This window comes from Aquarana catesbeiana, linkage group LG06, assembly GCF_042186555.1.
Source record: "Aquarana catesbeiana isolate 2022-GZ linkage group LG06, ASM4218655v1, whole genome shotgun sequence".
Classification (NCBI taxonomy): Eukaryota; Metazoa; Chordata; class Amphibia; order Anura; family Ranidae; genus Aquarana; species Aquarana catesbeiana.
The window spans coordinates 58,848,945-58,861,907 of NC_133329.1; the positions used below are offsets into that span (position 1 = coordinate 58,848,945).

A 12,963-nucleotide genomic window follows, 5' to 3' on the forward strand; every position below is an offset into this window, starting at 1 on the left:
CCCTCCGACCACTTTGCATATTATTTTATATATACTGTGATTCTGTACTTGCCAAATATGCTGCAGAAATCTCCCTCCACTGAGTCTGGCTGCAGCCATTTTAACTGTGGGCAACTGAATCTGCTGTCTGTTCACTTCCTGGATTTACACAGACACACACCTCCAGATCTGCAGATCTCATTGGCCCTCTTATGACTCATCCCCCCTCTCTTCCTGGCAAACTCTCACAAGAGAGAGCTGTGCATGATGTCATAAGCCTAGGCTAATGACCAGACAAGAAACAGGAAGTGGGCTGTATAAGGGATTTACTGGCAAGAAGAATGCACTGACACCATGATAGATGTCTATTAAAAAGAGGTGCAAATCACATGCCCTCATGCACAACCAGTACAGATGGGTGTGTACAGAAATAAAATAATCAATGCACCGCTGGAAATTTGAAAGGTGTGTAAAAGTGTACTACAGGTCAATGCTAAAAAATAGCTCAAAATCTGAATTACTAAACAGACAAGATTTAGGATTCATAGTGATCCATTATATTCATATTTCTAGACTTTGCTCATGTAATTATGATTTTGATCATAGTGCCCAGCACACACCCAGCGCCTGGCATTACGCCTTGACTGGCTGTCACCTTTGTAACCAATAATGACCGAGTGTGCCTGGGCTTGATTCACAGGTGATTTGGTGAACTCATCATTAAATGTGGCAAAGTGCAAACTTTATTGCAAACACCATTGAAGGCAATGGGAAGTGGATATTGAAAATCAATTCTAGCAATTTTCAAAGTTGATAGGCAAGAGATAGTCAAACAAATGGCATGGAGAGCTGGGCACAGAAGCTAGTGTCCAAATAACTGGAGTTGAAAAACTTAACGCAAATCAATCACCAGGACCAGATGGCTTACACCCAAGAGTCCTCAAAGAACTTGGCGTGGTTATAGTCAGACAGTTTTTCTTCATTTTTATGGAAAGCTTACCGGTTGACTACATCTGGTTATCACATATGGCTATAGACCTATATGGTCAATAATGTCCTCAAAAAAAGTAAACAAAACCAAAAAAACAGCTTAGGTTCCCCCTAGAATGCATACCAGACCCAAATCCAAGTATGCAAACTGCCGGGCCAAAAAAGGGAAGGTAAGTGAGCATTCAAACCCCTCCCCTTTACTTTGAGTCATACAAGGCCAAATGACCTCAACATTAGGACGGTGTCTTGAAGGCCTCTTGGCGAGGCACCATGTCAAAATAATAATGTGTTAATTGGAATAAGGGCCTCATCCCCACAACCCTGGCCTGGTGGGGGTCTTGGGGGGGGGATTCATCTAAAAGCCCCCTCTAGAATAGCTATCCAGCTTCCCTCTACATCACAGGTGTCAAACACAAGGCCATTGACCATTGGTCTGGTTATCCACTTGTGCACAGGATTATTCTTTCCCTGCTATCAATTATCTTTGATAATGCACATGGCTGGTGCGCCCTTTCTTTCTTTTTTTTCGTTGACTACTAAGATTCCCCATCCTTGAGGGCAGCAAGGCCTGTGTCTTTATACCATTGGTCTGGTTATCCACTTGTGCGCAGGAGCGTTCTTTCTCTGCTGTCAAACACAAGGCCTGCGGGCCGAATCCGGCCCTCCAGGTAATTTCATGTGGCCCTCGCACCTCTCCTGCAGCTGCAGGAGAGCTCTGGTCCTCCTCCAGACCCCTACTTTCTGCTTTCAAGCAATGCATCCAGCTTCTTCCCAGCAGCAGCATAAGGAAAGGGGGGTGCACTGTGATGTAAGGGAGAGTGGGGGGACTCAACTTCTGATGGTGGGGTGACTCTTGACATCTAATGTAAGGGGAGGGGATGCATTGGACATCTAATCTTACAGATACAACCGGCCCTTTTGAGGGCAATCATAATGCTGATGCGGCCCACGATGAAATTGAGTTTGACACCCCTACTCTACATGAATGTGTAGGAGGTAAAGTGTACCCCTGGTCACTCATTCACCCAAAAAATTTTTTTTTAAATTTAAATAGTATAAAAAGTAAGGCTGGGGATATTAAGGATTAATTCCTCAATTAATTGTGAATTGTTTTGATCGATCAAAATTCTTTTGATCGGTACTCACCTCTCCGCCGGCTTCCGGGTCTTCAGGGAGTTCCGTTGGAGATCTGGTGACGTCACCGGACTCCTCCCTCCTTCCCCAAGTGCCTCCGTCTGCTAACGAAGGGAAGGGGGGAGGAGTCCGGTGACGTCAATGTCCGTGAAATCATAAATTGAGGAACAGATCCTAACGATTTGATTGATCTCACTGGTCAAGTATGTAAATCCTGGACTTGGCTATGAAAATCAACATATCTGAGGGCTTTCCAGGCTGTAAGTCAGTTTGACGATGAACTGACATTGATTGGTTATCCAGCAATCAAGAAACATTTATGACGAGGGCACTTTTTTCCCAAAGAGCTGACACTTTGCTGTCTCAGCAGGTGATGGATGTCTCTGGCTCTCCATCGGTCCCCCTGATGCACAATGGTGCTATTTAAATAGACTGTAGGGTGATGCCGTAGACTTGCTCCGCTGAGGAAGTTCTAAAGAAGTTCTGATTGAACGTAACGCGTACGGGGGAGGAGCTGCACATGATGTCAGATAAAAGTAGTTGGATCTGTTTGTGCGTTATAATTAATCGAAATTAGTCGCTTAATCAATTTTTTAAAAAATCGATTAATCGAACACGAAAATTTTAATCAGTAACAGCCCTAATAAAAAGATAACAGCACTATAGTAGTAATAGTATAAAAAAAACAGTATAAAAAAAGATCCACAATGTAAATCCATCATCAGTCACATCATCCAGCAATGCAGGTTCCAGCATCAATCTAGATGAACGGCGATCCTGAGGACACAAACGCCATGACCTCTTTTACTGGACTCTCGCCACAACTAACAGCTCCCTGGCCGGCGGTTAAATGTAAATGAAGGGGTTTGAGATGCTGGATGACAACAATGACTAAAAATGACTATACCTGGGATAAATTCTAGCAAACGGTCTGTTAGGTGTTCTATCAATCGATTATGTCACGCATTGACACTTCCCCACAGCCCCTATGGCCCCTGATAAAGTTACACAGGTGGTGAAACAGGTCGAGGGGCATATTGTACAGCTTATTTGCTGAAAAAAGCACTATGCAGGAGTAATATTTTTTGGTGAAGGATGGCACAGTATAGGAATAAGGGAAGTGGGAAGTAAGAAATAGAAGAGCAGTAAAGGACCAATATAAAACACATGGAGAGGAAAGAGATACAAAGGATAATAAAAGGGTCTTCAGCTTGTAAACTCTAGACATCTGAAGTAAGGTATAGCAGGTATAGCAACTTTTACTTATGACTTTGTGATTATTGTGAATGATTAGCAGGGTTAACTTCTCATAACTTCTCAGCCCGCCTCGTGTCACCATAGCACGATCTTCTAATTATAAAGGGATTATGGTACAATCCACAGACCACAGCAGATTAGCGGTCCCAGCCTTGATGATAGACTTACCTTCCAGGGGTCTGATCAGTGGGACAGAAGAGTGACACTCGGAGAGTGGCAGGTCACCTTTGCTCAGGTTTGCAGGCAATGTGCGATTGGTGAGCCAACAGTAGCACCAGAGACTGACACGCAGAGGGCGGGGGGTGTGTACGGATTATATTTCAACCCATTCACTGGCCCTGCCTAGAACACAAGACACTTTATATGCCTAGTAAAAATCGAATGACGTCTTTAACATTCGACGCAAAGTGAAAATGTTTCGCCTCATCTAATAAAATTCTGTGTATTCTGCCTGCAGCATTTAGTTGTATCTAATGCCGCGTACACACGATCGGAATTTCCGTCCGTAAAAATTCGGATGGTTTTTCCGACGGAATTCCGCTCAAGCGTGCCTTGCATACACGCGGTCACACAAAAGTTCTCTGAACGTTCGACCGCCAAGAACGCGGTGACGTACAACACCACGACGAGCCGGGAAAAAAGGAAGTTCAATACTTACGAGCATGCATCGAATTGTTTCGGAGCATGCGTGATTTTTTTGCACGTCCGAATTGCATACAGACGATCGCATTTTCGGATAGGAACTTTTCCCGACCGAAAAATAGAGAACATTCTCTCAATCTTTTGCTGGCTGGAATTCCGCCAGCAAAAGACCGATGGAGCATACACACGGTCGCATTTTCCGACAAAGGGCTCTCATCTGAGTTTTGCTGGCGGCATTTCCGATCGTGTGTAGAGCCCTTCCATGACTGTTAGAGAAAAAAAAAGAACGGATCCAAAGAGCAATCGGAAACAGGTTATTTTATAATCTAATTGTTAAGGTTATCAGATGTGGTATAGCGATCACAAACGCAAAACAGAAGGTATAATAATAAGCAAAGATAAATATTTTAAAAGTTTAATTCCAGGCAGATATACCATCAGTAGCGGCCTGTCCATTAGGGGCACCAAGGCGCCAGCCCCTCTAGCCATGGCCGCCACCCCCTATTTACGCGTCCGGCCCCTTTCAGGATGCCGGGGTGCATGAATTGCAGTGGAGGGGGTGTTTTTTTTTTTTAAAGCACCTGATTAGAGCCAGAGGCTCCAATAGGCTTCAAAATAGGGCCGGCTCGTGGCGCAGAGCATTGCGCCACGAGCCCACCCAGGTGTTACAACAGCGAATGAATATTCGCTATTGAAACGCTGATCTTCAATCCGGCCAATCAGAAGAGGGTTTGAGATCCATTTTACGATTGGCTGAAAATAGAAGAGTCCTGATTGGCCGCCGAGGAGAAGGGAGGAAACGGAAGCCGCCACAATGCCCGTGGAGAGCAGGGGAAGCTGACGGTGAAGCCAGGGAGAAGTTCTGCCCACTGTAGATGGGGTTAGTGCTTCAGGCCCGACTGAACGACCGACCAAGGGGGGGTGGGTGGTCGCTTCCCCCCCCCCCCAAAAAAAAAATTACAACCGACCGCCACTCTATACCATACAAAAATAATTACAGCTGTTATTATTAAGACAGATCTCAGCAACCTTTTTCACATTTTATAAAACATTCAGATAGCAATTCGCTCTTTGAAAGTCCATGTTCTGTGAGAGTGGGGCACAAACAACGACTGTGAGACCCCTTTCACACTGGGGTGCTTTGCAGGCACTACAGCGCTAAAAAATAGCACCTGCAAAGCGCCCTGAAAGAGCCGCTCCTGTCTCTCCAATGTGAAAGCCCCGAGGGCTTTCACACTGGAGCGGTGCGCTGGCAGGATGCTAAGAAAAGTCCTGCTAGCAGCATCTTTGGAGCAGTGAAGGAGCGGTGAAGGAGCGGTGTGTATACACCGCTCCTTCACCGCTCCTGCCCATTAAAATTAATGGGGCAGTGCGGCCATACCGCCGGCATAGCGCTGCTGTAGCAGCGCTTTGCGGTGGTTTTAACCCTTTCTCGGCCGCTAGCGGGGGGGTAAAAGAGCCCCGCTGGCGGCCAAATAGCGCAGCGAAATTGACGGTAAAAATAGCGGCACTTTACCGCCGATGCACCCACCGCCCCAGTGTGAAAGGGCCCTTGGAAACACAGAAAAGTGACAGCAGAAAAAAGACTGAGTAGTCCATCGAGTCTGCCCCTTTTTTGTTTTGCTTTGTTTTTATTGTTTTTTTCTGTTTTTCTTTTCAAGAATTATTTCAAAACTAATTCTAGAAAGTATTATTTTACTGAAAGGGTAGTTGATGCTTGGAATAAACTTCCAGCAGAGGTAGTGAGACAGTCAACAGTAAATGGCTGCAAACATGCTTGGGACAAACATACTCAGATCAAATCATTTGGTGGAGGGGGGATTATGGTGTGGGGTTGTTTTTTAGGGGTTGGGCTTGGCCCCCTTAGTTCCAATGAAGGGAACTCTTAAGGTGTCAGCATACCAAGACATTTTGGACAATTTCATGCTCCCAACTTTGTGGGAACAGTTTGGGGATGGCCCCTTCCTGTTCCAACATGACTGCGCACCAGTGTACAAAGCAAGGTCCATAAAGACATGGATGAGAGAGTTTGGGGTGGATGAACTTGACTGGCCTGCACAGAGTCCTGACCTCAAACCGATAGAACACCTTCGGGATGAATTAGAGTGGAGAATGCTAGCCAGGCCTTCTCGTCCAACATCAGTGCCTGACCTCACAAATGCACTCCTGGAAGAATGATCAAACATTCCCATAGACACACTCCTAAACCTTGTGGACAGCCTTCCCAGAAGAGTTGAAGCTGTTATAGCTGCAAAGGGTGGGCCAACTCAATATTGAACCCTATGGACTAAGACTGGGATGTCATTAAAGTTCATGTGTGTGTAAAGGTAGGTGTCCCAATACTTTTGGTAATATAGTGTACTGTATATAGTATATTAGATAGTAGTTTAGATATGACAATTAAATCTGACACTCTTGTACTGATTTGTGAATTTTGGGGTCAGATGTGAGTGGCAATGTGTTCAATATGACGTATTTTGGGGTGAGTCAGTCCTCATTATCATCTCACCTACACTTTGTTGGGGGGTCCCACTGAGAGGATGGCAAGCTCCTTTCCAACATGACCAATGCAATTGCTGGCACTACTAGTGCCAGGACAAACCCTCCATGTTGCTGTGGTCACTTTCCTTGTACTGTATGGTTGTAACAAAACATCCCTCACAGCAAACATACATACACATCCCATAATACACAAGACAGAGAGACACAATAGAACAATGGAATACAGCAGCCACACCCCAAACGACCCAGCAAAGAGTACACAACAGTATGAGACCATAAACAAGATATATATATATATATATATATATATATATATATATATATATATATAATATACATACACACAACATTCCAGTGTGGTTGTACAGTGAGTCCGATTAGTACAGATCAGACTGGGGTTCTCGGTCACCCTGTGCCCCTATTAGGGACACAGGGTGGCATAGACATAGGAGGTGAATGGGGAGCTGAAACAAGGGTTTCCCAACCTCTCCAAGGGATTCTGGGTTCCATGCCCCCCCCCCACACCCAAAGTGACTCCTGTCACAATGGTGAAATTTTATTGCTGGAGAATCAAGAGTGGATTGTGGTCGGTGGTCACTGTGAAACTGTCGCCATACAGGTATGGTGTTGCAGCTTTTACAGCACCTACATGATTGCAAGACAGCCTCTATTAAACAAAATACTGTATGGGACTACAAATCCCTGGAGGGGTGGTGTGCTGCGAAAGGAGGAAAAACGAAGGAGAAGCCTGCACTGGGGGAGTCTCACGTGGGGAGTGAGAGGAGATGGTTGGAGTGCTTCTGAATTGGAGAGGCTTTTGTTGCCAGAGTTAGCCGTCGTGTTGGAGTGGCACTGTGCTGCTGTGCTTGCCCGGAGGCTGCTGTCATCAGAGATCCAGCGAGCTGGAGGAGACTCAGGAGAGGGGAGTACTGACATTGTAAGAGATCATCGCTAGAGCATCCACAGTTGCTGGCACTACCACGGGCCCTGTGGGAAGCATCCCTTGTACATCCAGGGTTCTGGACACCAGAGAACAGGAGGGGGCTTTGTTCTGTCCACCAGATGTCTATGCTGATTATCTGTACCTGTGTTGTTAAAATTACATGTAAGGTTTGTAATTTACATAAGACAATCATATGTGGAGTGCAGGCTCCATCTAGCGTTCTTTTTTGATATTGCTGCAGTTCTGTTTATTTGATTTACTGTATGTGTAGTTAAGGAAGTTGTTAGTAAGCAGGGAATTCTGGGTAGAATCTTCACAGGAAGTGAAGCAGCCACCATTCTTTGAGAAGATACTGCAGAAGCAAGATGTGTATTTCTCAAGCTATCGCCATCACCCCTTAGAACTTAAAAAGTAAGTTTTTACTATCTCATCCTATATTGTAGATCGTTGTTTCTGTAATATATGCTGTAATTTATGCAATATTGTACTTATTGAGGTCTATTTCTGTTATTTTGTAGTTTCACCTGGCTTGTTCTAATAAAACTGAGATCAAAGAAATATGCTATCTGAAATTTATCGGGCAAGAAGGTTTAGCTATATGTCCTTGAGACAGAACAGGCTTCACAACAGACTGCATAGTGGTGAGAGGCCACTGGCCACAACCTTATTACCTTACTCTTAAAGGGAAATCACGACCCCAACTTGGGACCTAATTTGGGGACTTAGACCCTTTATAGTGAGATTGCAAATTTACTTCAACGCAGGAATTTGGGCCACAAAGTTTAATGGGAATTGGGAACAGAAATACTTGGTCCTCACACTGTCTTTTGTTATATTGTACAAATTTGTTTTACTTTGTGAATGTTTATTACTGTTGCCATTTTTTATGTAGTTGTCGTTGCCTCGTTGGGTGTGTAGATCAATTAAATCCTTCTTCGGTATCAGTGTCTGTTGGGTTCAACAGGGGGAAACAAAGGCACCCATCCAAACAGCGGCTCCTCGGGGGGGGTAGTGTTGCACATGGAATACCTTCCCAGAAGAGTGGAGGCTGTTGAGCTGTCAGTGGGGAGAGAGGGCAACACCAACAAGCTCATATAGGTGAAAAATGTAATTTTATTGCACTATCCTAATGTCACTCCTAGAGTGACATCAAATGAGAAAAAACAGCTGCAACTATAATGTGAGACACACACAATACACAATGTATGCTTATTGTGATCAGAAAATAAAGTGACTTATAAATAATTGTTCTAGTATAATGGAGATATAAAATCTCTGTGTAAGCCAATATTGCATAAATGATGAACATAACACAAGTGAAGTGTACAAAAAAATTAATATAAATATGACACAATGATGACACAATGAAGGCTACAAGAGTTCTCCAAATGTTCAGTCTACCCAGATGGATTGTTAAAAAGACGTTCCACAAGGTATATAGTTCATAATGACAGTTCAAGTGATGGTTCCTCAAGCCTCTATTCTGTAGTGACATGTAATCACGACGCCCAAAAAGATGTGATAGGGTATGACAGGAAAGATCCTCCACCAGTAATAATACTGCCGCTTACCAGCTTGTTAGATCTCTTGTTTAACGAGATCACAAGTGCCTGTGGCTTTATCCCCAGCCCCAGGGCTCTGTGCTTGGATAGCTAGATGTCCCCAGACACTCTGCTCAGGATATCCTCAGTGCAACTGGCAGCTATGGGTCGCCGCAGCCACTCACCAAGCGCTCAATGTTCACAGCTCGGAAACAATGTTGCACCAGGCTCCTCAGACTGTAGAAGTAGTTTGCTACCAGACAGTTCATCCAACAACCAGAAGGGTCAGGGCAGGCAGGGAGAGTTGCTCGTATTAAGGTGCAAGGTTAGCCTGTAGCAGTCCTGCATCAGGTGTCTGCTAGCCAGAAGGGGGACAAGTCTGCCAAAGCGGGAACACTAAAGCGAAGCGGGAACACTAAAGTTCAGTTCAGGGGGTAAAAGAAGCGAACATAGGGGCAGTACTCACATGGGTCCATCAGGCCGTGGAGCGGAGGCAGAGTATGTGACGGTGGGGTCCTGCGAGCCTGCCACCGACAAAGGTAACATCACATATCCTAGCAGGCTCCCCTGTGTGGGTAGTTACCAAGAGTCCACATGGCAGAGGGATATGCAATAGGCACCTCAGGCCATAGGAGCTGCCAGATGAGCCAAGGCAGACAGGGACAGTCACACCGGAAGAAGCGGAAGACACTCTCACACAGACCGTCTGTCGGCTGGGAGGGAGACAGGTCTGCCATCATAATGGTGAAAGAGAGGCAGTGTAATGCAACCCAGGGGGGCACAGAAAAAACAAAAAAAAACATAGGGGCAGTACTCACAAGAATTCTCCAGTCCGTGCAGCAAGGGCGGCCGCCATCTCTACGGAGGTAGAGTGTTTACCTATTGAGTCGCCTCAGCCGGCGAGGCAAAGAAACGGGTTCATTCCCTGTCCACCACCTGAAGGCGAGCGGGGAACAGCATGCTATATTTGATACCCTTGGCTCGAAGGGACTGCTTGACCGGATCAAAGGATTTTCGGAGCTTCTGAGTATCCACAGAGAAATCCGGAAAGAACATGAGCTTGGCGGCTTTGTGACGGATCTCGTCCTTCTTCCGGGCCTCCCTAAGCACCAGATCACAGTCCCTGAAGTTCAGCAGATGGCAGATGAATGTGCGGGGAGGTGTTCCAGGAGGGCCGTGAGCAGAGGGCATCCTGTGGGCCCGCTCCACCACAAAAAGGCTGCTTGCGGGAAAAGTGTGTGAAAGAGCTTTTCAGTAAAGGAGGTGGTATCAGAGCCCTCCGTGCCCTCCGGGAGGCCGAGGATTCGGAGTTTGTTGCGCCGGTTTCTGTTCTTGGCATCCTCCGCTCTGGATTCAAGGTGCTTCAGCCGCACTTGCATGGTATGGAGTGTAGCTGAGTGGTCTCTCACCCTATCCTCCATGTCCCCAACCCGGCATTCGGCCTCAGTAACTTGGCCCCGGATCTTGTTGATGTCCCTCTGAATAAGCCCCATCTCCAGCTGTAGGGAGTCGAACTTGGAGGTCAATGCAGATTGGCAGCTGTTGATCGCCTGCATCAGGGCCGAGAAATTGGACTGCCCGTTCAGGGCCGCGTCTGATGCAGCGGTGGTCTGGGTCGCCATGTTAGAGGCCCGCGCCACGTGTGTCGCCGATCCGCCAGGTTTAATGGGTGTTTAACGGGTGTTCCTGCTGATTTACGCGGTTCTTTCCCCGTGTCAACATCTGCTAGCAGGTGAGTACGAGAACCATGGGCATCAGCTAGGCTTGGGAGGATATTAAACAGGATTTATCCCTGTTTTGCAGCAGAGCTCTGTGCCTATATGACTTGTGCCATCTTGGTCACGCCCCAAGAGCTGTTTTCTTAAATCTGTATGTTTTAAATATGTTGATGTTAATTTAATAAAACTTTATTTGTTTTATATAACTGTGTATCTTAATTGTTACGGTACCATTAAAGTCCATTAGCCTCAAATACAAACCTTTCCATTGTCTCTACAATGTCGAATCTTTTCTCTCTGTGTCGAATAATCTTGGACTAATAGAGTTAGGTTAGGCACATTTGACCGCAGGTTGGATAGACACAGATCGCTATTGTCACCGTCATGTCGAATCTTCTATCTATCTATATCGAACTGTTGTTGCAATGATACGAAAATATAACGGATACGAAGATAAAGCATTTTTTATTTCTGATCTTCAGGGTTTCGGATTCTGCGTGTTCGTTATAGTTTTGTTAAAACAAACAAGATAATCCCAGAAATTCGGACAAATATGCATTCGGACGATAACAAATGTACATGTCTAGTGTGAACCGGCTCCATAGAGATCCGGTCACACTTGTCTGTCATGCAAATTGGATGTGAGGAAACCTGCATCCGATTCACATATATGTGAACCCAGCCTTAATAAATGAGCTGTCCTAATAAATGAGCTGTCCTAATAAATGAGCTGTCCGGTACAATAACACATGGTAATGGAACGCGTAATGTGAAAGGAGCCTAAACCTGGTGGTCACATACACTAAAATGTGATTTGTACTCCCCCTTTTTTGTAAATGAATTACCAGCTTGTTGTATGACCTAAACAATCTATTTAATTTATAACATGAAGGTGTGGTGCTACAACCCCTATATTCCACATTGAATGTAGCAAACTCCACTGTGTTAAGACCCCAGCTGGACAAGCTGTCAATACGAACATCCTAGGAATAGAAGGTCGGCACCCAGCTGTGTGTGATACACAAAAAAAATCTTCTTTATTACATACCCTTAGAGATTCAGAGGGATTCAATACATAAACTGATGCTGACGTGTTTCCGTCCTTACGGGCCTTAGTTGTAGCCACATAGGCTCGTAGGCTACGACTAAGTGAAGAAATGCGTCAGCATCAGTTTGTGTATTGAATCCCTCTGTTTCCCTATAGGTATGTAATAAAGAAGATTTTATGTGTATTGCACACTCGGGTGCTGACCTGCTACTACTTGGATAAACTATTTAATTTACATCTAACTAGGTGTGGCACCCTCTAGTGTGCTACTGGGTTAGTGCAGGCAAATTTACTTGCATGACTCATGGTTAGTTTTTTGAGTCAGGAATCTTTGTCAGGGTTTACTGAAGATCAGGCTGGATGACTCACAGAGGCTGGTCTCTAGTGCCTCTCCCTGGTTCTGGAAGTTTGGAGAAACTTCTCGAAGTTAATGGGCAGAGGCCAGGAGTGTTGATCTGCATCCTTGGGGGGAGCTTAGCCATTCCCCAGGCAGAGATTCTGGCACGGTGGTTGAGTCAGCCCTTCGGATTTGGATGAGTCATGACAGCAGAGGAGTCAGGTGGAGATGGAGTGCTGAGGAGACTGTCGGTGGCCTAGGAGGAGACCCCTAATTCAAGGGGGGCTCTGCCTCTAGGTGGTGCTCAGGCTGGCTTGGGAAGATCCTGAAAACAGTGCAGTTTGAAAGGAATCTTGCCTAAGAGGCAGCGGGAGCAAGGAGGACAGTGTGAGTACATCAGCACACCCCTGGGATTAACAAGGGAATAGACTGCCATATGTAGCCAGCCTTTCTGGAGGACAGTGTTGTGCTTAACCCTTCCCATCCCTTGCCCTGGGAGATCTTTGGAGCAGCCAGAAGGGCTGGTGAAGAAGCAACCAGGAGGGCTGGTGAAGAAGCAACCAGGAGGGCTGGTAGTTCCTGCAGGCAGTAAAGCTGGGATCAGTGTCTACATTGGAGTGGGAAATACTCCTGTATGCTGCTTAGAACACAATGAGCTACTTTCTAATGGACTGAGTTCTAGTCCTCAAGGGGCTTTTGCATTCCATCTTCAGAGACTGTCCGGGAAGGTGGACAGTTCAAGATCTTGTACATAGAGAGGAAGTTGTCCCTGGTTGTTATTTCAATTAAGCTGGGCATCCTATAATTCATATTCCCATCCACGTTTTTACCCCTAATAAAACAACAAATAGCAACCTCAAAGACTCAGACAT

The 12,963-nt window shown here is 45.6% G+C and overlaps 1 protein-coding gene across 2 annotated transcripts in view; it reads right to left on the reverse strand.

The window, feature by feature from the left end:
* The window catches only part of LOC141148486 (sulfotransferase 1 family member D1-like), a 109,855-nt gene that overhangs the window by 12,177 nt on the left and 84,715 nt on the right, over positions 1-12,963 (reverse strand). Inside the window, exon 1 of one of the 2 annotated variants that reach the window (XM_073636000.1) lies at positions 3,529-3,675. The exons of the other annotated variant lie outside the window; for it this stretch is intronic. The gene's annotated coding sequence lies outside the window, so the exon portion shown is untranslated. Of the gene's footprint in view, positions 1-3,528; positions 3,676-12,963 lie in introns of those variants that run through there. 2 annotated transcript variants of the gene reach the window in all.